We start from the raw sequence: 24,375 nt of genomic DNA on the forward strand, positions 1-24,375 counted from the left end.
CGAGTAGTAAGAAATACCGTCTCTCACCCTTCTAGAACTTGGATAAGCAGGTCAAAATAAACTGTTGTGCCTAAACCACTGAGACACAATTTAGGTATAATAATACAGGTTGAGAAAGCCATCAGAAAATCCTGTAATCTATGTCTTAAATATAGAAGTGTAGACAAATATACAGGTAGGAAAAAATGGCCACATTCTCACTTCCCTGCCATGTTTATCCGGCCACCACTGGTCTCTCTCCTTGATTATTGCAATGGTTTGCAAATTAAGATCTCCACCATTTTTAAAAAATTTTTTCAAATGTTTATTTATTTTTGAAGGAGAGAGAGACAGAGTGTGAGTAGGGGAGGGGCAGAGAGAGAGACACACACAGAATCCGAAGCAGGCTCCAGGCTCTGGGCTGTCAGCACAGAGCCCGATGCGGGGCTTGAACTCACAAACCGCAAGATCATGACCTGAGCCGAAGTTGGACGCTCAACCAGCTGAGCCACCCAGGCGCCCCAAGATCTCCACTTTCTGCCTCTCTATGGTGTATTCTCAACAGAGAAGTCAAAACTGTCCTATTATGATGTAGATCAGATCACAGTATTCCTCTTTATAAAACCAAAATCCATACAGTGGCATATATAAACCTTCATGATGGCATACACACACACACACACACACACACACACACACACACTCAACAAGAGTTGAGTATGAATATATAAAATAGTGCTTCACATGATATGACTATATAATCTTTCCCCACCCCATTACCTATTCTTTTTCCCTTTGCCCCCGGGGCTCTAGCCACACTGGCGTTCCAGAACATTCTGGAAATTCTCCTGTCTCAGCACCCTTGCACTTTCATCCGTTCGAGCTAGAATAGCCATCTCTCCCTATATTTATGTGCTTTATTTCCTTGCCTTCTTTGAATCTTCACTCAAATGTCACCTTCTCGCTATGGTCTTTCTTAAATATTCTAAAATTTGTATCCCTCCTGCATCACCCCTATATTCACCAGCCTTCTTTGTGCTTTATTTTACTTCAGAGAACTTGATTTCCATCTGGCAGACTACATATTTGTTGTTTTTTTTTTATTGTCCATTTTCCCCCATTATCACATAAGCTCTACGAGGCCTGGATTTTATCTTGTCCTCGCTCCTATATCACCAAGGTGTGGATCACGATTTGGCACACGGTAAGCACTTAATAAGTGTTTATTGAATGAATAATGAAGCGTATTGTTGGAGGCAGGAACATGGATCTTGGAATGAGTCCAGCCTTGGTGAGTAGGAGGTAGAGTTCTCCAAAGTGGCTGGAGAAAGTTCTAAGACAAAGGCCAAAGGGAGGTGCTTTTTTTCAGAGTGAATTACTGACCAAACGGCAAGTTTTGTAACTGAACTGTACACATGAAGCTTTTAACCTCGGGCACTTTCCCTTTGGACTATAAATGTTATATATGACTTGTGAGTTTTATTGTCTTGCTTCATATGATGTAATTCCCTTAAGTTTTACGCAAACACAGTAAAGTCTATAAAACCAAACTTAACGTGGTAGCTGTTTGAGGGAAAACACCCGGCCTACCTCCACAGAGCTCCACGTTGAGGGGGCAGACTTGTGTCAGGCGAGAGTGTGTGCTGTGATGTGCAGGCCACGAGTGTGGCCAAGGCAACGGAGTCCAGGGCAGAGCTCTGGAGTCGTGATCAAGGTCAGAGTCTGAGAGCAGACAGAAGACCATCTTCCCTCAATCCTAAATGTGCTCGTTGGCAGTGATTCTCATGGCGAGGGAAACGCTGATATTCAAGATACGCATAGGTGCAGAAACAAATCCTCAAGAAATAGAATGACTTGTTAAGTTTCCTTAGTGCTTTTTCTATAATTCCAAGCCACTCTTTGTATTCAGCTCATCTTTAACTCAAACATTTATGGACCCCAATTCCCTCATCTACAATATAGGCACAAAAATTCTTACACTTTAACTTATCTCAATTTATGTGTCAATTTATCTGTCTTCCGATACTCTCGGCTTACTGGATTTTACATGAATCCTGGAGCTTTCTGAATCTAAATTCTAGTAATTGTTAGCATGGCTCTGCTCTCATCTACTTGGAGTTTACCAACATCCCTAGTAAAAGACAATTAAGAGGAGAGAAGCTATATAAAACAATTGCTACGATCCATGCAGGTTGTTCTTTTTTTTTTTTCTATCCACAATTCCACAGCCAAGAAGAAAATATGCCCCTAAAGAAAACCAGATTGATATGGGTGTTTTTTTTTCCTCCTCCCTAATGTCTATATTTTCCAAGTCCACTTCATGTTTTAAGAAATGAGAAAAGGAAAAAAAAAGTTTATATTGGTTTGAAATCATGTGTGTGGTTTTGTCATTTAGAAGCGAAAGCAGCCCTGGTTGTTCTGAGGACGCTTCACCCAACCCTTGCTCAGTCCCAACTAGCCTGGCCCAAAGGCTGGACAGGGCGAGCTCTGGAAATATTGTTCGGCTCCGTGAAGTCACCCGCTATTGCAAATGTTCCATTGGCGTGTTGTTTCTTTCCTCTACAATAATTGCCTTTCTTTTAGATTTCAGTGTTTCCCTTTTGTGTTTACGATAACAGAGGGATGCTTTATTGCATTTCACCAGGCCGGTTGCCATGGTGATCAGCGGTGGCTGTATGCTGTAAAAATAACCCTCCTTCCTTGATAGATTTCACTTGAGTGAAAATAACCCTTAAAAATAGGTTGAAATTTACATACTAACTCTTCCAGCAGGTTCAAGGAGGAAAAAAAAGAATGAATTACATTGTGATTTGACAAGCTATTAGGCAAGGGGCTACTGGATGGGATTTGAACAGAGAAGTCTGCTACAGGCCGGTGTGAGGCCCACCGAATTTTAGTACAAAACCATCAAATTTTACTGTCTTTCCTCATTAGTGTCATATATGATGGCTTAAAAAGTATATAAGGGAGAATAAAAATTTCTGTGGGCATTACGGGTTACAAGAGGTGGTGGTTCACGTGACAGGTTGGTCTTGACCAGAACATCCTTTTCTCCAGCTGTGTTCCAGAGGACACTATTCCAGAAAACGTGAATTGGGTTCTATTCCAGAAGATGTTAATAACATGTGCTGTTATCAAACATATTTGAGAAGCATAACATGTTCATAATACATATTTTCATGTTGATGTACCTGAGACGTTCTAAAGTAAAAACCTACTTACCTCTATTTAATCGACGCTCCCAATTTATTTAAGCATGAATAAATAACAATTACAAGAATCCCATTTGGGGAAACTTGGCAGATTTTTAAAATTCCTTATTTGTAGGGTTCTTAGTAATTTCGGGAAGATGGCTTAACAGGCTGGAGGATCTCCTACCAACTTACTTGCCATGTTTTTGCCCAAGAAAATAAAGAAAAAAAAAAAAACAATAAGGCATGGGGTAGTGGTAAAGTTGTTACAGATAACCTGGGTAAAAGTTGACATGCAGGGAAAATGTATATCATGGCATAGTCTCACAGGAATTAACACATTGTGTAGTAAAATTTGTTTGGAACAAAAGCGAATTGCCCTGGACACCTACTTTAGCAGTCTGAGGTGAATTAATATATTAAATGTCAATAAAATATGCCCGTAGTTAATTCTTGATTTGGAAAGAAGTCTATCTAGAGGACTTTTAGCTCTAATTAATACCTCATAATTGTATCTCTTTCCAAGATATTGATACTATCACCAGTATGTTGTTGTTTTTCCTGGTTACATTTTCTTTTTTTTTTAATTTTTAAAAAAATTTAGAGAGAGAGAGAGAGAGAAAGAGAGAGAAGGGAGTGGGGGAGGGGCAGAGAGAGAAAGGGAGACACAGAATCCGAAGCAGGCTCCAGGCTCTGAGCTGTCAGCACAGAGCCCGACGCGGGGCTCAAACTCACCAAAGGTGAGATCCTGACCTGAGCTGAAGGATGTTAGTATCTGATTTTTACAGGGAGAGTTTCTCTATGATTCTCCCTGGAGAATTACCACCGGTCTTGTTCCTAGTGCCTCCACTGGTATAAGGTGTGGTGTCACTACACATTACCCTGGGCCTCTGCTTTGTGCAAGTGCAATGTATTCACATTCCTATCTTGAGCGCCGTGAAGTCTAATGAATGAATGGTGACAAAGAATTGACGCGTGCTAAAGCACTGGTCATCACTGCTGTTGAATTGGGGGGGGGGGGCGGGAAGGATCATCTAAAAAGCAGTATTTTTAACTGAATGGCTGTTAACAGAAAAGCTATTTGACCGTGCATTTCCATTTATGTTTGAGGCTTTCCCTTGCCTCTCTCCCTTAACTATTTCTATTTCCTTGGTTTTGATTCTCCCTCCAGAAAGAAAGAGATAATGAACGAAGACCACGGGACTTGTATTTTTGTAGAGTGAGTACTTTGTTTTCTTTTGAGTGAAGATTGTCTGGTGTACTTTGAGGTTGTGCTTGGAGAGAAACAAAGGCTTTGTAGTCAAAGGCAAAGACAGCACATTTAAGCATTTAATGCTTGCATCTTGATGATTTCATTATTGACTTCTATTAAGCTCTCTCTGGGCTAAGAACCAAACTCCCCCACAGCTCTACAAAGCTGCATCGCTGAATCTATTTGCTATTAAGTTTAAATCCTCATTTCTCCCCATGACACACTTATTGGCTTGAGATAACTTCCTCCTGGTCCCACGGAGCCATCTGCAGACGCTGCGTTCACCCTCCATCCCCTCTACCAACCCAAGGTACTTTGCTGAGTCTCTCCACTCACGTATCCTTGTGTGTCTCTCTTACCTCTGTCTATCTCTCTCTTTCTCTGCTCTCTCCTCTCCCTCTTTCCATGTCTCCCTTTTTTCCCGTTACTTTTAGTCACTTTCTCCCTGGCCTTGAAGGCCAGTCTAGTTTGGAAACACAACCAAAGTCTTCTCGCAAGGTGAGTCCAACCATCAGAAGTGAAGTAATGAGATTATGATTAAAAGTACACCTTGATAGTGGAGTATCCATCAACCTGTCATAGAAATCTGATCTCTGGAGCCAGTCTCATCAATCTGACCCTTCAATTACTATCCCCAGTTCATGACTCTAAGTGTATGTATCTCAGAGATGGAGTGTGAGATACACAACTCTTTGTTGGATACCGACAACACTCAGTACAATTGGATGTCTCTTTTGTAGAATTGTAGTCTCCTTTTAAAGTAAATTTTCTTAGGATCAAACCTGGTCATTTTTACTTTGACCTGTGGATTAAGCTGACTCTGGCTGCTGTAATATATAGAGTCTTCAATATCAGCGGCTAACACAGTCAACGTTTATTGCTACTCGGGTAATAATCGAAGATGGTACCCCTGGTTTGCCAGTGGCTGTCATCCACATGGAGATTCAGGAACTCTGGTGCCTCCATCTTGCAGACCTGCCCCCCCACCCCCAGGGCCTGGGAGTGTTCTGAATTCAGTTAGTAGACTCAGAAAGAAAATGAGAGATAGTTAAGCTGCTTCTCAAAGGTGCTTGCCCTGATGTGACACACATCACTCCCCCCTCACATTCATGAGAACTAGTCATGTGATCTCAGCTGGGGGTAAAGGGAGCAGCAGGTAGAGGGATTAGTGGGGGCCCCTGTATCTCATTCACAATTCATTACCATAGAAGGATGAGCAAGAATTTTGGGGGGACTGCTGACCACAGCGCTTTTCCGTAATTCAAATAAATTTTTAAAATATTTATTTGATGACTGTTTTCATCCTAGGTTCCTAGGATTTTTTTTAAGTTTCAATTTATACCTGTATTCTGTTTCTTCAGATACACACCCCAGAAGAAAATCTTTTTTGAATTATATTCGTGATGACGATACCATATAAATCGAGGACATTTTACAACATGTTAATATGGAACATGATTATATGTTATAGATATTCCAGTTTGTAAGCTGTTGGCTCAGTTCGATTGTTAAGAAGCGCCCATGCCTGACTTAAACTCAATCTCATAGCATTTATTAAGCGATTTTCTGTGCATAAATAAAGCAGAGTCAGCTGTAGTGTGGAAGATCCATTAATGATCTTTCAAAAGGATCCGAATCTCCCTCTATGCAAAGTAGATTGTATGCCACTCACACATCTCAGTGACCTTCTGCGTTAGCCTTGGTAAAAATCTCCAGAGGCAACAAAGAGCCATGGTAAGTACTGGCTGGACATTAGCCCCTAGGCCTGGCCTCCCTCACCCATGCTCACTCACCCGTCAAGATGTTTCTGGGCCATGTTTCCCTTCTTTCTCAGAGTTGAATGAGATGAGGTCTCAGCTTTCCTCTACTGCTAATTTCCACTGCTTCCTTATCCCTCTGATGACAAAATGCATTCTTCCAAAATCAGGGAGCGAGGAGTAAAAAGACTTTCGTAGCTAATGAATCACCTGTCTAACTCAATGATCTTCAGAAGTAGCAGACCAGACCCCTTTCCCTCGGAGACAGATAGTACAAATACTACATATAGTAAATTGAGAGCTCTACGCTTTTGAAGGGTTGAGTGAGAAGAGACACAAAAGCAATCTATCACTTCACAAGCCATCGCATACTTCATATTCAGGGTTAGGTGCCGACAGGATGGACTGATACCCCTACAAAGAGATTCAGCATATTTGTGATCTGAGGCTCGGTCTTCAGGTCCACCTGGGTAAAGCAATGGTTGACAACGACTGCTTCGACTTCAGTGTGCAAACGCCCACGCAGACCTTCTGCCTATGGGTGGGGTGTGCTGCCAATGGATGAACCCTACCGTTGCATCTGATCACCAGCTGCCTGACACAGTAATTACTCCTACAAAATGCCTAATTTTCCAGAGGGCATTAAACTTGGTAACAGCTCTTGGCCAGATGTGTATCTGTCTTAAAGCAGTAGTTGCTCAAGTGAGAAGAGGCCAAACATTACCATTGGAAAATGCATGCGTTAAGAGTTTCAAAGAGGGCGCCATTTTTGGATTAGATGACAGGATGCAAGGCTCAGGAGACTTTGAAATAAAAGCTCTAGAAGTGGATGGGCCTTCTGTTTTGACTAACGTAGGAGGTTGCCAATCCAAAAGCCAACAAATTCCTCCGCAGCTGGCTCCATCATTCCTACCGGCTTTATCTTACATTCTGAATGGTACACACTGGGAAAGTTCTTTAGAAGACTGCAGATTAATTACTTCTCTACCTTGATTAATGTGTGTTGGGATATCCTGAGAAAAGGGAGGAGACACATAAGACATCCAAATATTTAGGAGGCTTGAAATATAAAGAGGCTTGCTTTATAATTTGAAAGCCTGTTTAACTGTAACAATAACCATCATTAAAGAGGTGCCCAATTTGTGCACATTCTATAATGGCTCTCTCTCTACTTATCCATTGAGTTCCTGCAGTGTCCCTAGGGCAGATATTTATACAAAGAAATTGAGGCTCACAACATCATGACATTTCCCAGGGTAAATCATTTGAACCCATCTTTAAAACCCACACTTTTATCGTAATGCCCAGTGCTTTTCCTAGAACCCATTTCCACTTTGTTTTGTTCATTCAAGGAAACTGCCTTTTCTTTGCGTAAAGAAGGATCAAAGAAGAAAATATATAGGGAACACCTAGGAAACTAATTCGAAATTTGAAGAAAGCTAAATTAATATCTGGCTCACTAAATTAATATCTGCTCACTAAAAATCAGTAAGATCTTTTGACCCTTAAACGATTAAGGCATCTCTGTAAAATTGAAGATCTGAGAGTTAAACCAGAACAGAAAGACTCTGGTTTTTGCAAGGAGAAACAGTGAGAAAAATAGTTGACCATGTTTTTGAAGAAGAATTGGAACAAAGATCAAATGAAGCAATGCTTAGGCTCCTGGGTGGCTTAGTGGGTTGAGCGTCGGTCGTTGGCTCAGATGGCAATCTCATGGTTCGTGAGTTCGAACCCACATCGGGCTCACTGTTGTCAGCCTGTCAGCGCAGAGCCCGCTTTGGATCCTCTGTCCCCCTCTCTATGTCCCTCCCACCTGTGCTCTCGCAAAAATAAATAAACATTAAAAAAAGTGAAGCAGTGCTTGCTAAAAGTTGGAAACTTACAGTAGATACTGAATCCTAGATAATGGTTATTTACTTATATCTTGCTCTAAATTGCATATGCTTTTCTATTAATGACAGGTAAATACTTATGCTATTTTCACATGATCTTTCAATAGCAAAATCATAGTTTTCCAGAAAGTCCTGTTTTTCTAAGTTATTTATGCCTGAAAATGATGTAACATAGGTATAGTTAGGTACCACTCTTTATCTTGTAACAGACACCGTTTATAAAGAAATAAACTCCAGTTTCAATTTTGCAAATCTAAACTTATGAGTACAGAAAATTGCTTTAATAAGTTCTTTTTCCATGTCTCATCATCTCATGGGGATTTCTGTATTTCATCAAATCCCCGAATTTTAGAATTTTAAAGACATTACAACCCATCTAGCACATTGTTTCTCAAACTTTTTCTATCATCATACCCCTGTGGATAAAAATTAAATTATACTTAAATTCTCCCTCACAAGAGAGGGTTCAATAGTAAAGAATATAAATTTATTGGGTTGGGTCGGGTTGAACTGTGAACGATCATCGACCAGTATAATAGTCAAGAATTCTTTCAGTGCTTCAAGAGCCAATTTTTGTCTGTCTGGGGGTGGTAGGACCCTCATTGGGAACGTATGTTGCAGTCCAATATTCACAGGTTACAAGTGAGCAAGGGGAGGCTTAAGAGGAGAGCAGGAGGAAGGCACACCACGATTCCCTGGCAGGATTGAGGAACAGGGCCTGATTTGGGGGTTCTCATGTCACTGTTTTACCTATCTTGACTCTGCTTCCCTATCCCGAGCCTGAGGGGGCAAGTCTGAACGGGCAGAATATGGCACATTGGGGCCCGAAGTCCTCTCCTGGCACACAGCCTCCGCGTTGAACACGATGGGATGGCATACGGGCACAGTGGCCCCTTCATTTTTGACCCGATTTTCACCCCCGGGCCTGCCAAACAGGAAGACATCATAGGGAGCAGGGTCGAGATCAACAGATGTGGTTGCCCAAACCACCACTCACTGAAATTCAGACCTGGTGACCGTTTTACTCTGGGTTTCTTCGACAAAGAACCTAAGAAATCAATAGCTACTGTTGATGGCAAATGTAGCCCTTAAAACCAATTGCCTGTCTCTGGATAAACACTCAGAGGAGTCAAGCTGTACTAGGAAAAAAAAAAATGAAATGAGTTCTCTTGGCTATGGGACTGACCGCTGAAAACATCTCCTCCTTCAGAGACCTTGACTCTGGCTGGGTAACACTTCCAGCCGCATCCCTCCGCAGTAGAGCCGCGAGGAGGCAAAGCGGGCCAGCAGCATCTCCTGCCCAGGAGCATTTCCTGCCCCTCTATTTATGTGTGCAAGTAGTCCAGTACGTTCTTAAGATAAAGCACTTAGAATCGGATTAAAGGCAAAAACAGGTAGCATTTCCCGGGGTGTGATAAACAAGGCTGGTACCGAAAGCATTATGGTTATGGCTGGGAATTATCATGAAGAGTGGTGGGTATTGAAAAATAAACTATTTGGATGTCAGGCTTAGTAATTTATTTAAATGTTATTGCTGCTCTGTGACTCCCAGTGGAGTTTCCCTCTCCCATATTTAATATCAAATAACTTTGAACAGCCCATATACAAATTTCATAAAATAAAATAACTCATTTTTGCAAAGCAATCTCAGGATTTTCATTTGCTAACTGATAGCGGTAGCTCCAGGGTAATGAAACATGGGTAAAGAGCCTTAGCCCTCGCCTAGCAGGTTGTTCATTCGGTGTCGGTGAGCTGGAGGGCGTCTAGGCACTATTGTCTAAGTGTGAGATATTCAAGGTCTTCTCATCTATATTGCGGTGGGGGAGGAAAGCCACAAAGCAAAGGGAAAAGAGGAGAGGAGCCAGGTCTTCATCTCTGATGATCTGTTAGTGACGTCATCTGGGTCCAGTGGGATTTGGAAATGCAAGAGTTGCCCATACTGTTTTAACCAGGATGGGAACTTGGTTTTACAAACATGGCAGTCAAGAAAGAATGGCTGAACGGTACCTCCGATTAAAATATCAGTTACTTCCTTTTTTTTTTATAAGGGTTTGTCTTACAGTACCAAGAAACTATACCCTCTGATTTTCGATCTAGAACAGTCTTCAATGATACTGTGCTTAACACGTATGGTGAGCGATATGCTGGTTTGTTACACTCTTGTGACCTCATTTTCTTTTTTTTTTTTAATGTTTATTTATTTTTGAGAGATAGAGACAGAGCATGAGCAGGGAAGGGGAAGAGAGAGAGGGAGACACAGAATCGGAAGCAGGCTCCAGGCTCTGAGCTGTCACCACAGAGCCCGACGCGGGGCTGGAACTCGTGAACCACGAGATCATGACCTGAGCCGAAGTCAGACGCTCAACGGACTGAGCCACCCAGGCGCCCCCTGTGACCTCGTTTTCCGAACAGCACTCCTCAAATGTCCATAGGATATTGTTCGGAATCCTAGATCGTGGCTTTCCATACTTCTAGGGTCGAGCATGCAGGTTTATTGATTTCTTCAGTCCCCCAGGGGGCCGGTGTGTATGTGGGTGGTGGGGGCAGGGGTAGGCAGAGAAGTTGGGCCACATTCCGACAGGTTCCCACGTGCCTTACAAATACTCTAAGTTTATATGTGTTTCACGAGATCTCAAGCGTCGTGAAACCCTCGTCTACGTTGCGGGCTACACGTTTTCCTGGTGCTGTACAAAGTTGAAGGATAGCAACTCAGTTTGTCCTGAGAACAAAATGACTGGTCCCAAGTAGGATTATGGCACTGGAGGTGATGGCCGTGTGTAAGTATCTTCAGTGCATCATCTAGCCCTGTGGTGGGAAATGTGCGTTCAGTGTCTTAGGCGATCCTTAAAAACTATGACACATATATGATTATATCCATTTTAACATGGAAAATAGAGGCTCTAGAAGTTTAAAACCCTTGCTGTTCAAATTCACTCGATTACTGGAGGGAAGAGGATGTGTTCAAACCCAGTGCCATACTCGAACCATAGACCAGCAGGGCTGGAATGTAAGCATCTGGCAAGGCCCCTCCTCATCTAATTGCCAGTTTTCTGAGGGTGGGGCTAAGCTTCAGTCTTCTCTGAATCCCCCGAGACACCCAGGTCATCCGGTAACAAGTGATAAAATTGGAAAGGGAACCTCGACTTCAATATTTTATTTTTTATAAAAAGGAAGACTGATGCTTAGACTGGAGTTGATGAACTAGAAAAAAACAGAGCTGACTTTTAACAACACAAAAATATTCCAAAATTAGTTATCAGTAAATTTAGAAATAGATTTAATTGATTTAAAATGCAACTGATTTGCAAATCCAGGAACCTATTTAATAAACTAAGGTGCATGCATGTTTCCACCTTTTGTCTTTGGAAGAATGCGTGATTTCTGGGTTCTGTATATAAAATGCAAAGAAAGACACTGAGGGTAGAGCTAACGGAACATGGGAAGAGGACCCATGTAGCAGAAATGATGGGCTCCACTCTCTTTGAAGGTGAAACTCTACATACTCAGCCTTTGGCTGGGAAATTGAAGCTCTTTTGTAAATAGCACTGAAATCTAAAACAATGAAGAGAGCACACAAAGGAAAATATAGGTGTGCTCGATAAAAACCAGAAAACTTTGAACGCTATTTTAATCTCCAGATGAGCTCATTTTAAAACAAACGAAGAAGCAGAACTTTGACCAATAGTGTATGTCAAAGGCTTATAAACCTCTGTTTTTCTTGAGGGAAAGAAACCTAAGGCTAAATCATGCTGATGATTCAGGTGCTGGAATTCATAGCCTGAGTCATAGAAGAAAGAAAAGTTACAGACGTCTTTGCTCAGTTCTAACCTTTGGAAGTGATATCTCAGGGGAAATATTCTGTTCCTCTTTGTTCGACTACCAGAGTAGATAAATAATGCTGGATGGACCACTCGTGACCTGGAGGTCTTTTCTGAGGTTCAAAGCCGCCTTGATTTTTTTTCCCCCATATGCCAGCATGTGCACACACACACACACACACACACACATTCTGACATATTCACAAAGAGCAGTAACTTGTCTTAACTATTTTAGTAAAGCTACTTGGGAAACTCTGATTTGATAGAAAATCAGGCCAGAGTCAACATAATCACTCAACATTCTCCCAAAGGCCAGAGAGGCAGCAGTGGGGGATTTTATGCTAATAGCACCCATAATCCCATGCTAATTTATTTTATCAAATTAAAGCAAATGCTGCTCTTTGACCCCAGGGACCTTCCATTCTTTCTCTGGGTCCCCATAGTAAGCTTGAATCCGTTTAGTGGAGGAGTTTGCCAAGAATATAAATTAATAAAACAGGATTAAAAGGAGACATGGTTATAACCGACTCCTTAATCCCAGTGAATAATTAATGATAGCAATTCATGATTTTGCTGAATTCTTCTTATATTTGAATAATAAGCAGCTTCAAAATAAACTTCCAGTAAAAACCAACTGAGGCAAATTTCTAGCCAGCGAGGACTTCCCTGTAGGAATTCACGTCACTGAGGCAGATTCTGAAGGGGTTTCCTTTTTCTACATGCTTTTCGATTCATAGTTCAGGGTGGAAGATTAATCCCACTACCCATGAAAATCTTTCATATTTCATTATAAAAATACACTTAAAATTTGTTTGGTTTTGTTTTTATATCTCACATGTAAGTGAAATCATATGGCATTTATCTTTGACCTATTGTACTAGCATAATCCTCTCTAGGTTCATCCATGCTGTTGCAAATGGCAAGATTTCATTTTTGTGGCTGAATAATATTCCAGTGTGTGTGTGTGTGTGTGTGTGTGCATCTTCTTTATCCATTCATCCATCAATAGACATTTAAGTTGCTGCCATATCTTGGCTATTGTAAATAATTCTGCCATGAATATAAGGGTGCATATTTCTTTTCAAACTAGTGTTTTTGTTTGCTTTGGATTAGTAGCCAGGAGTGGGATTGCTGGGTTATACAGCAGTTACCCACTTTTAATTTTTTGAGGAGACTCTATACTGCTTTCCATAGTGGCTACAGCAATTTATGTACCACCAGCAGTAGACAAGTGTTCCCTTTTCCCCATATTGTTTCTAATACTTGTTATTTCTTGTCTTTTTGACAATGGCCATTCTGACAGGTGTAAGCTGATATCTCAGGGTGATTTTGATTTGTATTTTGGTGATAATTAGTGATGTTGAGCATCTTTTCATGTGACTGTTGGCCAGCTGTATGCCTTTTGCCCATTTTTAATTGAATTTTTTTCTTTCATATTGAGTTGTGTGAGTTCTTTATATGTTTTGCCTAATAACCCCTGATTGGTCATATCACTTGCAAATATCGTCTCCCATTCAATAGGTTGGCTTTTCATTTTGTGGGTGGTTTTCTGAGCTGTGGTATCATCACAAGGTAGTCTTCCCGATGTCGGATTTAGGTGCTCATCCTACAAAAATAATTAGTAATAATAACATAGTAGTGTCCAGAAAGCTAAGGTACCAAGGCTGGTGTTTCTTTACACATCCCTAGAACATAGAAAAATGTATGCAACGCCTACTTTGTTTAAGCATGGTTCTGGGAACTAGGGAAGCAATATGTACACAAAATACGAAATCTCTCTCTTCATGGAGTTCCTGTTCCAGTCTTGCTAAAATGCATTTGTTTATTTGTCCTGAGATCTTTCTTTAAGAAAATATAATCTTTGCCTTGTGCTTAAAATGGTGCAAATAAACTCGGGTCAAGTAGAATTGTTCCATGACAACTGTACCGTTTCTGTCTCTTATTGACTAAACTTACGTGTATAGAACATCCGGTTGAGTTTTGGCTACTGGGTATAATTCTCATTTCCTCCATTTGTTCCTCCATGGCTCTCAGAATATTGCCTTTACGTATGGTCTGTTTTTGCTCTGCTCTTCTCTTTGGATATCTATTATCTGGAAATAACATCAAAGGGATGCAAAGAATTTCAACTAAGACTGAATAGTTGAACATGAGGACCCCGTCGTTCTTCCATTGTACATCTAACTATTCCCAGTGCCCTCAATCTTTCTCATCGATACTCTAGTTCTGCAGAGAGAGGGCTGCATTGAAATGCCTTATACAAGTGGTTCTCAGAAGTCATCTGTAACGCTCTGTTTTGTATCTTAAAATGAAGTTCCTTTTTTAACACAACCGACTCACAGACATGGTTTTTAAAAATCAATGCAATTCCCTAATTTCAATATAAATGAGAAACCAAAGGCAATTAATTTATAATCAGACATACATTTCAATATAGAGATGCTTGGGAATGCTGTAGGAGAAGCCATAATTAAGTCGCTAGATGTTTGTCTCCGTCTGTAGATTTACTGGGAGTGTGACAGCTACCGATGCAAACTGTAACATATGTGTTGTGTTGGGTACTTAATACCACAAGTAGTCTTTCCTGCAATTATATGATTTTCCAAAATTATTACCAGATTATGTAAAATTTCCAACCAAATGAAGTAGACTCTTTCTTCAATTGGCATGGAAGTTACAGTCCTGGAAAATTCAGTGTATACTAAAATTATGTAAAAAAGGATATAATATTTTACATGTAATGCGGATTTAGGTTTACAATTCAGATCATTTAAAGCAGATTTTTCAGTCACAGGATCATCCTTCTTTGTTATTGTGCTAGACTGTGCTACAGATTGCAGCCCCCTGCCCTCTAAATGTTCAACCTTCTCCACAATCATTGTGGCAGCTAAGAAAACTATTGCATATTTTTAAAACAAATTCTAAGAAGCAATATCACCCCCGGTTAATGGCCACTGCTGGGGATGTTTGCGACTAGTCTGTCTGCAACTGTGTAAAGAAAGAAACTTTTCTTAGAAAAAAAAATTGATCAAAGGCTTGATGTTTGCGATTGGAAAATCAAATATAATATTTGAATCCAAATATGGTATTATTGCTAGGTTATGGCCAAACGTGATGGCGAGATGGAATGTGATGAACAGGGAAACTTGAGTGGTGGGTCAGCTCAGTTCAGTTGCCATTTTATTCTATTTTCTCAACATAAGGTATCTGAATTCCAGAATGGGAATGGTGCTGTCTTGGAAACTTTCAGAAATGGAGTTATTCACTTATTCACTGGCCAGATATCGTGATTGCCTGCTATGTGTTCAATGCCGTAGATTAGAGAAGTAAAACAGTCACTTTCTGGCCTCATGGAGTGTCCTACTCAGTTGGGGAGATAAAGCATACGTAGAATGCTAAAAACTCTTGTCCTTCCAAAAATTCCATAAATTTCGGTATGAATCCGAAGCCAACAGCAGGTGCTCACACAATTGGCCAAATAATCCAGGAGGTGAATAAGACTGTTGTGTCTAAATTTCCAACATTGGTCATGCTTTCCCCTTTCCGGAAACAGTACATAGAGATGTGTATCATCCAAGCCGCATATTTTCCTGTTCATTCTTTGTGTTCTTTATCGTCAAATATGCCATTCCTATTTTCGTATCTCCCACCATGAAGAAGAGGTGAGAGAAATGAATCCTTGAAATGTGTTTTTATCGAGATAATATGTGTCTCCTTGCCTATGCATTTCCCCCAATGCCATATAAGTGTCTTAATGCCAGTTACCTCGTTATAGATGATGATGCATCCCTTGTCATGTCACCTGTGAATAGTGTCTTTCATTGATAACTACAACGCGAATCTTATTTAGGGTATGAAGGAAAATGTGCACAGTTTTCCTTAATTCACCGCTCAGCATTTTATAGTATAAAAACAGATCTGAACAACTGTGTCTTCTCTTGAACCCTTTTAGGTAGGCATCACAGCATTCTTGGAGATCTCTTGAAGTGTTGGTCACACCTCAGCCCTCCAAATGTCACCACCATTGGAGAAGATAGGCAAAGGGAACAGAGAGAGTGGCATATTTCTTCATGGGATTTCCATCCCTTGTCCACTGTAGTGGGCTGAATAATGGCCCATAAATAGATCAAGGTCCTAATCTTTAAACTTCGTGAATGTGAATTTTACCTTCTCTGGCAAGAGAAGTTTTACACACGGGATTAAAGTATGGGGTTTGAAATGAGAATATTACCCTAGATTAGCCAGGTTGGCCCTGGATGCCATCGCACGTGTACTTATAACAAGAAAGCAGAGGGAGACTTGACTCCGAAGAGGGAAAGGTTATATGAGTTTGGAGGCAGAGATTGGGTGATGGAGCTGTAAGCCCAGGAATGTTGGCAGGCCACCAGTAGTTCGAAAATTCAAGGAATAGATTCTCTCCTAGAGCTTCTGTAGTTATCAGGTGTCTGTAACTGCTGACACCTTGATTTCAGCCCAGGGAATCTGATTTTGGACTTTTGGCCTCCAAAAACCATAAAAGAATCAATTTATGTTGTTTCGTGCCATCAAGTTTGTGGTATTGTTAAAACAGTTTTAGCCAATACATCTAACATGGCTTAAGACTGACCCAGGAAAGGGGCGCCTGGGTGGCTCTGTCCGTTAAGTGTCTGACTTTGGCTCAGGTCATGATCTCACGGTTCATGTGTTCGAGCCCTCTGTCGGGGTCTGTGCTGACAGCTCAGAGCCTGGAGCCTGCTTCAGCTTCTGGGTCTCTCTCTGTCTCTGCTTCTCCCCTACTTGTGCTCTATCTGTCTAGCAGAAATAAATAAACATTAAAAAAAAATTTTAAACAAAAAGACTGACCCAGGAAAGCAGGATGTTACCACATTGGTTTGAGTTAAGATGGGTTATTGATTGAAAGAAACCACTGCATTATGGAGCAACCGTTTTGAAATCCCTGGGAGAGTACAGGCACGACCACCTACAGAGTATTCCTAACACGAAGCAAAGATACTGCAGATAAGAAGTGAACAGGGTAAAAAAATTCTGCCATCCTTCTCAGCTCCCTCTGGTTCTAGAGGCCGAGGCAGCACTATTGCCAAAATACAAAGGGACCAGGACTGACACAAAGGTCTCCAGATTCAGGTAAAGCTCAGTGGTCAAAGAGGGACAACTGATAGCTCAGATCCTTGAACTCATGTTCCCGTGAGAGTGAGTGCTGCCCCAGACTGGTGTGTGAAGGCCATTCTTGTAGCCATATCTTGCACAAAAGTTTGAAAAAAGTACCTCACGTGCCGAAAAAGTAACCTGCTTGGTAGACTATCCTTTGGAAACCAGCTCCTGGACATGGCACCCAGAGACAACCCATTGAGATGAATCTTAAAGTTACTTGGGACACTTGGTCAACTCCACACATCAGATACAGGGTCAGAGGGGCCCCCAGGTGGGAGAAGAGGAGACCAGGGTCCAGGTGGTTTCTAGTCTGGCTTTGGGGCACCTTGTGAGGATGGCAGTTACAGTCCTAGCTTGTCCCAGGAACTGGAAGAGGACTTGGAAATTTTCAAGAAATGTACTCCAAAGTTCCAGAGGTTGGACACAGGGCCTGGGTCAAGGGCTCTGCGTATCTGGGTCTAAGGGCAGTATTCACGAACTGAAGTAGTAAAATATATTGCTATGGGGGAGGATATATTTTTAATTTCCAGTAAAATGTTCAGTGTTCAGTTGAAAGTTGAAAATGAATGTGACCACAGCATGATTCCTCCAAAACAGCCTAATTCAATTTGGATCTTCAGCGTGTGGATCAGCGTTAATTACTTGGGGTTTCATGTCTGAATAGATAGAATTTAGAGCTACTTGAAGGTTTTCATACATTGCAACAACAAATTAACTTCAATTCCTAATTATTTCATCAAGTGCTTGTTGAGAGTGTATCACATTTACAGCATGATTCTAAACTCCTTGATTAGAACCAGGAAAATATTAAACCCAGACCTTGCTTTCAAGGAACTTATAATCTATGTAGGAAAAACAAGACAGGAAAGACTAATAAGATAAGTAGAAGTCCAGGCTTGGCCACAAGAAAAGATTATTTTATACAGTTAATTCCAGTGTGTGTGTGTGTGTGTGTGTGTGTGTGCACGCGTGTGTGTGTGGGCAATTTAATTTTTCAAGTCATTCAGTCCAAAGGTGAAATTGCAAAGGAATCTGCAACACTTCTTGTCTATTAACTCACATTTGCTTTGAATTAGCTGGAAACCCGAGCTAGCTTTGAAAATGAAATACAATATATATTTAATCAACAATTCTGTAAATTATACTAAAAAAAAAAATGCAGCACTTAAACCCACTTAACAATCATGCCAGGGGAAGCTGATGAGCTATTTTAGCATGTGAAAACTTGCTGTTGCCAAATCCCTTTCGGTTCCAGAAACGTACTGTCTATCTTAAAACTGCCAAACACAGGAAGGAACCACTCAGTAGAATTTTTTATTTTATACACTCAAAAAGAAATGGGCTCTGAGTATCTTCCTTTACCTGGGAGATAAGACACTGATCATTTTGCTGACTCTCTCAGTTGGAAGGGAGCCAGGGTAATAATGGCTATCTGAGGATCTTCAAAGATTTAATCTTGGAGATGAGTTCTTTGCAGGGCTCAATTCCTTTTGCTTTGCCAACCTGTCTACTTTCTGAAATGGCCGTTAGGGTAAAGGTACCTGACAGAGGTATACACTCCCTGAAAGCCAAGTTGCTGAGCTACATTTCCAGAGAGCTCAGCTCTCCTTGTGGGAGGAGGGCCACTGGGCTGCTGCTGATTATGAACAGTGAGTGCAGCCCGGGGGCCCTGCAACTGAGCCCAGACACTGTGTTGACTCAGCCCCGGCACGTGTACAGCTCATGTACCCACGCTGTGGAGCACGTGTGGGAGGGTGCCGAGTGGGGGGGGGCGGAAGAGCAGGTCTGGAAGCAGAGCCCCAGGTGAGGGTATAATCCATTCGACACTTGCTCGCGCACCGAAGTTTTCCAGTGCCTCCTCCGGCTCCCCTCATGAAGCAGCACGTTAGTGAGGAAAACAGACAATAAGCCAGAGAAAACCAAAGAAAAACACACGTAAGCCAACGCCAAGTGGTGGTAAGCGCGTTGAGGAGAAATGTCGAAGGGTCAGTTGGGGCCAGACTAAGCTGCTGTAACAGGTGGGGGGTGGGGGTACTACCAACAGGCATCTACGTTCCATGCATAGGAAAGGTCACTAACTGCAGGGAGAGGGAGAGGTTTTACAGTGTAGCTGGGCCCACTCTAATTCCTCAGGAAAAGGAAAAGCTTGAGTTTTGCAAACAGAAGGAGGGCAAAGGATTTTATTTAGAGATGGGGGCTGATTTTCAGATAGGACCATGAAGGACGTTAGCGTTGAGGGGCTGCATTTTCAAGTAAGGTCCAAATGAATTGAAGGAGTGAACCATGTGACTCTCTGAGGGAAGCGTATTCTAGACAGAGGGAACCCAAAGTGCAAGTACCCAGAGACAAGAGAAAGCTCAAGAAGCTTGGCTTTTTTGAGGAAGGAGGTTTGTGTTGTTTTCACAGTTAATGGAAGGGAAGGGAAGTTGCTTGGGCATAGATCATGGAAGGCCTTGAAGGCCTTAGTAAGGCTTTTGGAAGGAATTCTCTGAAGACATGATGCCCTGGAGGCATACAAAGTGCCTTGAAGTGTTGTTGACCGGAAGCGGAGTAGAGAGCAGCCGTGGAAACGTTCGCTCTCCTTTCTCCACGTAAAATGCGTTGGCCCTGTGGGCACCAGATGGGGAGAAGAAATTCGTTTTAAGATCCTACCTTCCAACTGTGGCTGTCATGTGCTTTCCAAGAAAAGAGATTTTCCTTCTTCGGGTTTATGTTGTTCATTACCAAGAACAAGTATTGAAATGTTCTTTTAACTGCCACCATCGTTCAAGAAAAAGATTACGGAAAGTACTTTAGCCTACAGTATTTACAGCAATTCCTTACTCTACTTTCCATTTTATTTATACTAATGAAAAAGCACTTAAATTCATTTGTATAGGCCGCTCTTTCTAAGAGATTGAGAATAACGAATATGTGCTATAAATATATGAAAATGACTTATTTCATTATTCTGCTAATAGTTGTTCCTGATGACGGGAATTTAAAATGCGGAGCGAAGGTTCACTTTAATGTACTACAAAAGTCACAATTTATATAGTTTTTCCTACTAGTGAATGGCTTTACTCATTATTATCTAAGCAGTTTACAAATGGTGGAAAATTAAAATCTTCATGTTTCTTTTCAACGGTGCACATGACATTAAGACAGAGGGCTCTTCCCACTTCTTTCTTTAACCAGCATACAAAAGTCAGACCTTCGGGGAATAAACTCTCCTACTCCTTTGTCCTTCCGTTACATCCGTCTTGGCAAAAAACCCTACACTAAGTGAACTTAATGATCTCCTTTATTTGAGTCTGTATCTAGGATGCCAAGTGCTACAGGAAAACACAAAATACATGTAAGACCCGGAGACTGGAGACACTTTTGGATCTTGCAATGCTGGGAAAGTCTACCCCTGATCAATTTTCTTCGGTGGTCTAACCCTTGTGGCTGTTTCCAACCTTCCCAGGCCCTTCAAATGTTTCCGCCTTACCGATGTTCCCTCACTCTCAACAAAGACCTCCCCTCCTTACAAACCTACAGGACCCCTATACTTCCTGACATCAGATTTACTATTCCACACACTTCCTCCAACTCTCCTATTCTCTTTCCCATCTGTTAGGGTGCTTCTTTTTGTCAAAGACAAATCCCTAACCTCTGCCTGGGGTTGCATCCTCTCTAGCACCCCCTGGAATTTTGTTCATTGGCCAGTGCCTCCATTGCCACTAGTTTCAAGCTCTGACCTTGAGGCAAAAAATCCAGTGTACTGATGTTTCTCCTCTGTTCTTGAGGCAGACTTGCATGGGAGTTTGAAAGAAGTGAAGAACTGTAGCCTCAGCCTGAAACCAGTTTTAAGTGGTCCAGTCCACTCTTTGTGTGCCTGACGACAGCATTGCCAGAAAATTTCTGCAACAGTATAATAAGTCCATTTGTAGGGATGACAACGTTGAAACCACGAGAGAACCCCGGACTAGCTCACTGCTGGTAAGTGAGGGAGCAAGGATCAGAGTCTGTGTCTGTCTGACCTCTGCTCTTCTCGGAGAACCAGGTAGTTGGAAAAAGGAAAGGGAATAGCACCGCGCAAGACCCAGGCTAAGAGCCAACTGGGAGAAGAAATAGAGTTCTAAGGTTTTAAGAACAGTGCTTAAATTCTGTAGTTAAAAAGGAAAAAGAGACGAAGAAGTAATTTCAGGGAGTTTAGGAAAAGAGGATACAGTTTATAGACCTCTTAGCTTGAGGATTTGGAGAGTTGTTAGTAAATTTTATTGTTTTAATTTGAGAATGAATCCGCATCGCCTTGGGCTGCACAGCTGTCACTGTCAGCAAGAGAATCACACCGGATCAATCCAGCAGAGAACCTCTGAAACAGGATTTTATTCCTTCCCTCCTCCTCCTCCACTTCCTTATCCCCAACACTTCAGTGCCCTGAAGGAGGGAGTTTTTTAAGGGATGGGAAAGCAGGGGCGAATGGCTCAGAAAGCTGACCCTGTGCATTATCTGGAGTCTCAAGAGCAAAGTCACTTTACCAGGCACATGACTCACTGTTAGTCTTGACTCCTTTCATCTCAATTGGAATAGATATTATTTAGGGTCACCATGACCTGGTCCAGACAAATGGAGAAAATGTAAATAGTCAACTGGGCTGTTCTTCATTTTCTTTATCTCCATCTTGTTAATTCCGTTTATTGGTAAAGAATGCTTTACCGTGTTACACCTGCTTTCATATTCGAGTTTCCAGATGTTGCACGGGCAGATGCCAGGTATAGGGATGGCACAGAGGAGGGAACACTTGAGCTAGGTTCCAGAAGTAGAAGGAAGAGCGGGAGTACATCAAACCCCAAAGCTTCCACACAGCAAAAGAAACAATTAACGACGTGAAAAGGCAACATACAGGATGGGAGAAAAAATTCGCAAACCATCTACCTAGGAAGGAATCAGTATTCAAAATGTGTAAGGAACTCATATAGTTCAATAGCAAAATACCAAATATTCCAAGTAAAAATGGACACAGGGCCCGAATAGATATTTTTCCAAAGAAGAATAGAAGTGGCCAACAGGTGCATGAGAATGTGTCCAACATCACTAACCATCGGGAGATGCGGATCCAAACCGCAGTGAGATATCACTTCACACTTGTTAGAATGGCTGTTTTCCAAAAGACAGGAGACAACAAATGTTGGTGTGGATGTGGAAAAAAGGAAAACCTGTTACACTGTTAGTAGAAATGTAAATGGGTACAGCCACTCTGGAAAGAAATTTGCAGGTTTCTCAAAAAATTAAAAATAGAACTACCATATGATTCAGCCAGCTTCTGGCTATATATCCGAAGAAAATGAAATCAGTATTTTGAAGAGATGTCTGCTATCCCACGTTCATTGCATCATTACTCAATTATATGTATTATTATACTTATGATATAATTATAATATATATCACATATATAAACATTACCCATGTATAAATAAAATTATATGCAATACAAAATGGAATATGTTATATATGTTATATACTCCATTATATGTATTGTATATTTGTATATATGTATTATATATTCGTACACATCTGAATATTATTCAGCCATGAAGAAAAAAGGAAACCTTGCCATTGGTGACAACACAGATGAAATGGAAGACAGCATACTAAGTGAAATAAGCCAGAAAAAGAAAGACAAATATTGTATGATCTCACCCATGTAAAGTCTCAAAAAAAAAATGTCTAGCTCCCAGAGATAGAGAGTGGAATGGTGGTGATTGCCAGGGTTTGGGACAATGGCAGAAATAGGGAGATGTTGGTCCGATGGTACAAAGTTTCAGTGATAAGATGAATGACCTCTAGGGATCTAAGGGACAGTCTGGTGACCATAGTTAAGTACCCTGTTTTTTATTTGAAATTTGTTAGGACAGTAGATCTTAATCATTCTCACTATCCACACACACAATGGTAACTTTGTGGTATATGTGTGAATTAACTTACTTGGGGCAATCGTCTCACAATGTATACGTATACCAAATAATTATCTTGAATACTTTAAATATGTACAAATTTATTTGTTTCTTAAACTTCAATAAAGCTGGAAAAGCAAATAAGTGAAAAAGTAAGTAAGTAGTTTAAAAAATAATAAAAAAAAGACAAGTCACAGACTGGAAGGAAGTATTTGCAGAAGACATACCTGATAAGGGACTATTATCCAAAATATAGAAACAAATCCTAAAACTCAACAAGGAAACAAACAAACTGACTTAAGAATGGTCAGATGCGCAATCAACTGAGGCACCCAAGCACCCCGGCATTGAACTTCTTTTCATGTGTTTATTAGCCATTTATATATCTTTCTTGGAGAAACATCTATTCACCTTGTTTGCCCATTTTTGTTTGAACTGTCTTTTTATTACTGAGTTGCAAGAGTTCTTTATATATTTTGGATATAAGACCTTTATAAGAGTTGCAAATATTTTTTCTGATTCTGTGGGTTGTATTTTCACTTTCTTGATGGTGTCCTGTAAAACACCAAGTTTTAAATTTTGATAGAATCCCATTTATCTATGTTTGTTGTTGTTGCTGCCTAAATTTTGGTGTCTTATCTAAGACTCCAAGGTCATGAACATTTACTCTTGTGTTTTCTTCTAAGAGTTTTAGTGTTAGCTCTTTCATTTAGGTCTGTATCCATATTTTGAATAAATTTTTGTATATGGTGTGAGGAAAGGATCCAACTTCATTGTTTTGCATGTGGCTACCCAGTTATCTCAGCATCATATGTAAAAAAGACTATGTTTTCCCATTGGAAGAATTGAGAACCCTTGTTTAAAATTAGTTTTGGAAGTGTAAGGGTTTTTCTGGAATATCAATTCTATTTCATAGATAAATCTGTCAATCCTGTGTCAGTACCCCCCTGTTTTACTTACTGTATAAATTTTGAAATCAAGAAATGTGAGTTCTCCTGTATTTTTGTTTTTCAAGATTGTTTTGGCTATTCTGGATCCCTTCCAATTCCATATGTAGGGAGAGCCCAACTGTTGTTTTCTTAATTTTATTTTCAGATTGTACATTGCAAGTGAGAGACATAGAATTGATTTTGTAAGTTGATCTTGTATTTTACAACCTTGCCGAGCTCATTTTTAGTTCTTACAGTCTTTTAGTGTATAACTTGAGACTTTCTATGTACAATATTATATCATCAGTATATAGAAATAGTTTTACTTCTTTTCCAATCTGGGTGCTGTTTATTTCTTCTGTCTCTTGCCTAATTGCAATGTTGAACTGAAATGATGAGGACATCCCTGTCTTATTCTTAATATTAGGGGGAATTTATCCAACCTTCCACTGTTGATTATGATGTTAGGTGTGGATTTTTCATTG

Source organism: Prionailurus bengalensis, chromosome E4, assembly GCF_016509475.1.
Source record: "Prionailurus bengalensis isolate Pbe53 chromosome E4, Fcat_Pben_1.1_paternal_pri, whole genome shotgun sequence".
NCBI classification, from domain to species: domain Eukaryota; kingdom Metazoa; phylum Chordata; class Mammalia; order Carnivora; family Felidae; genus Prionailurus; species Prionailurus bengalensis.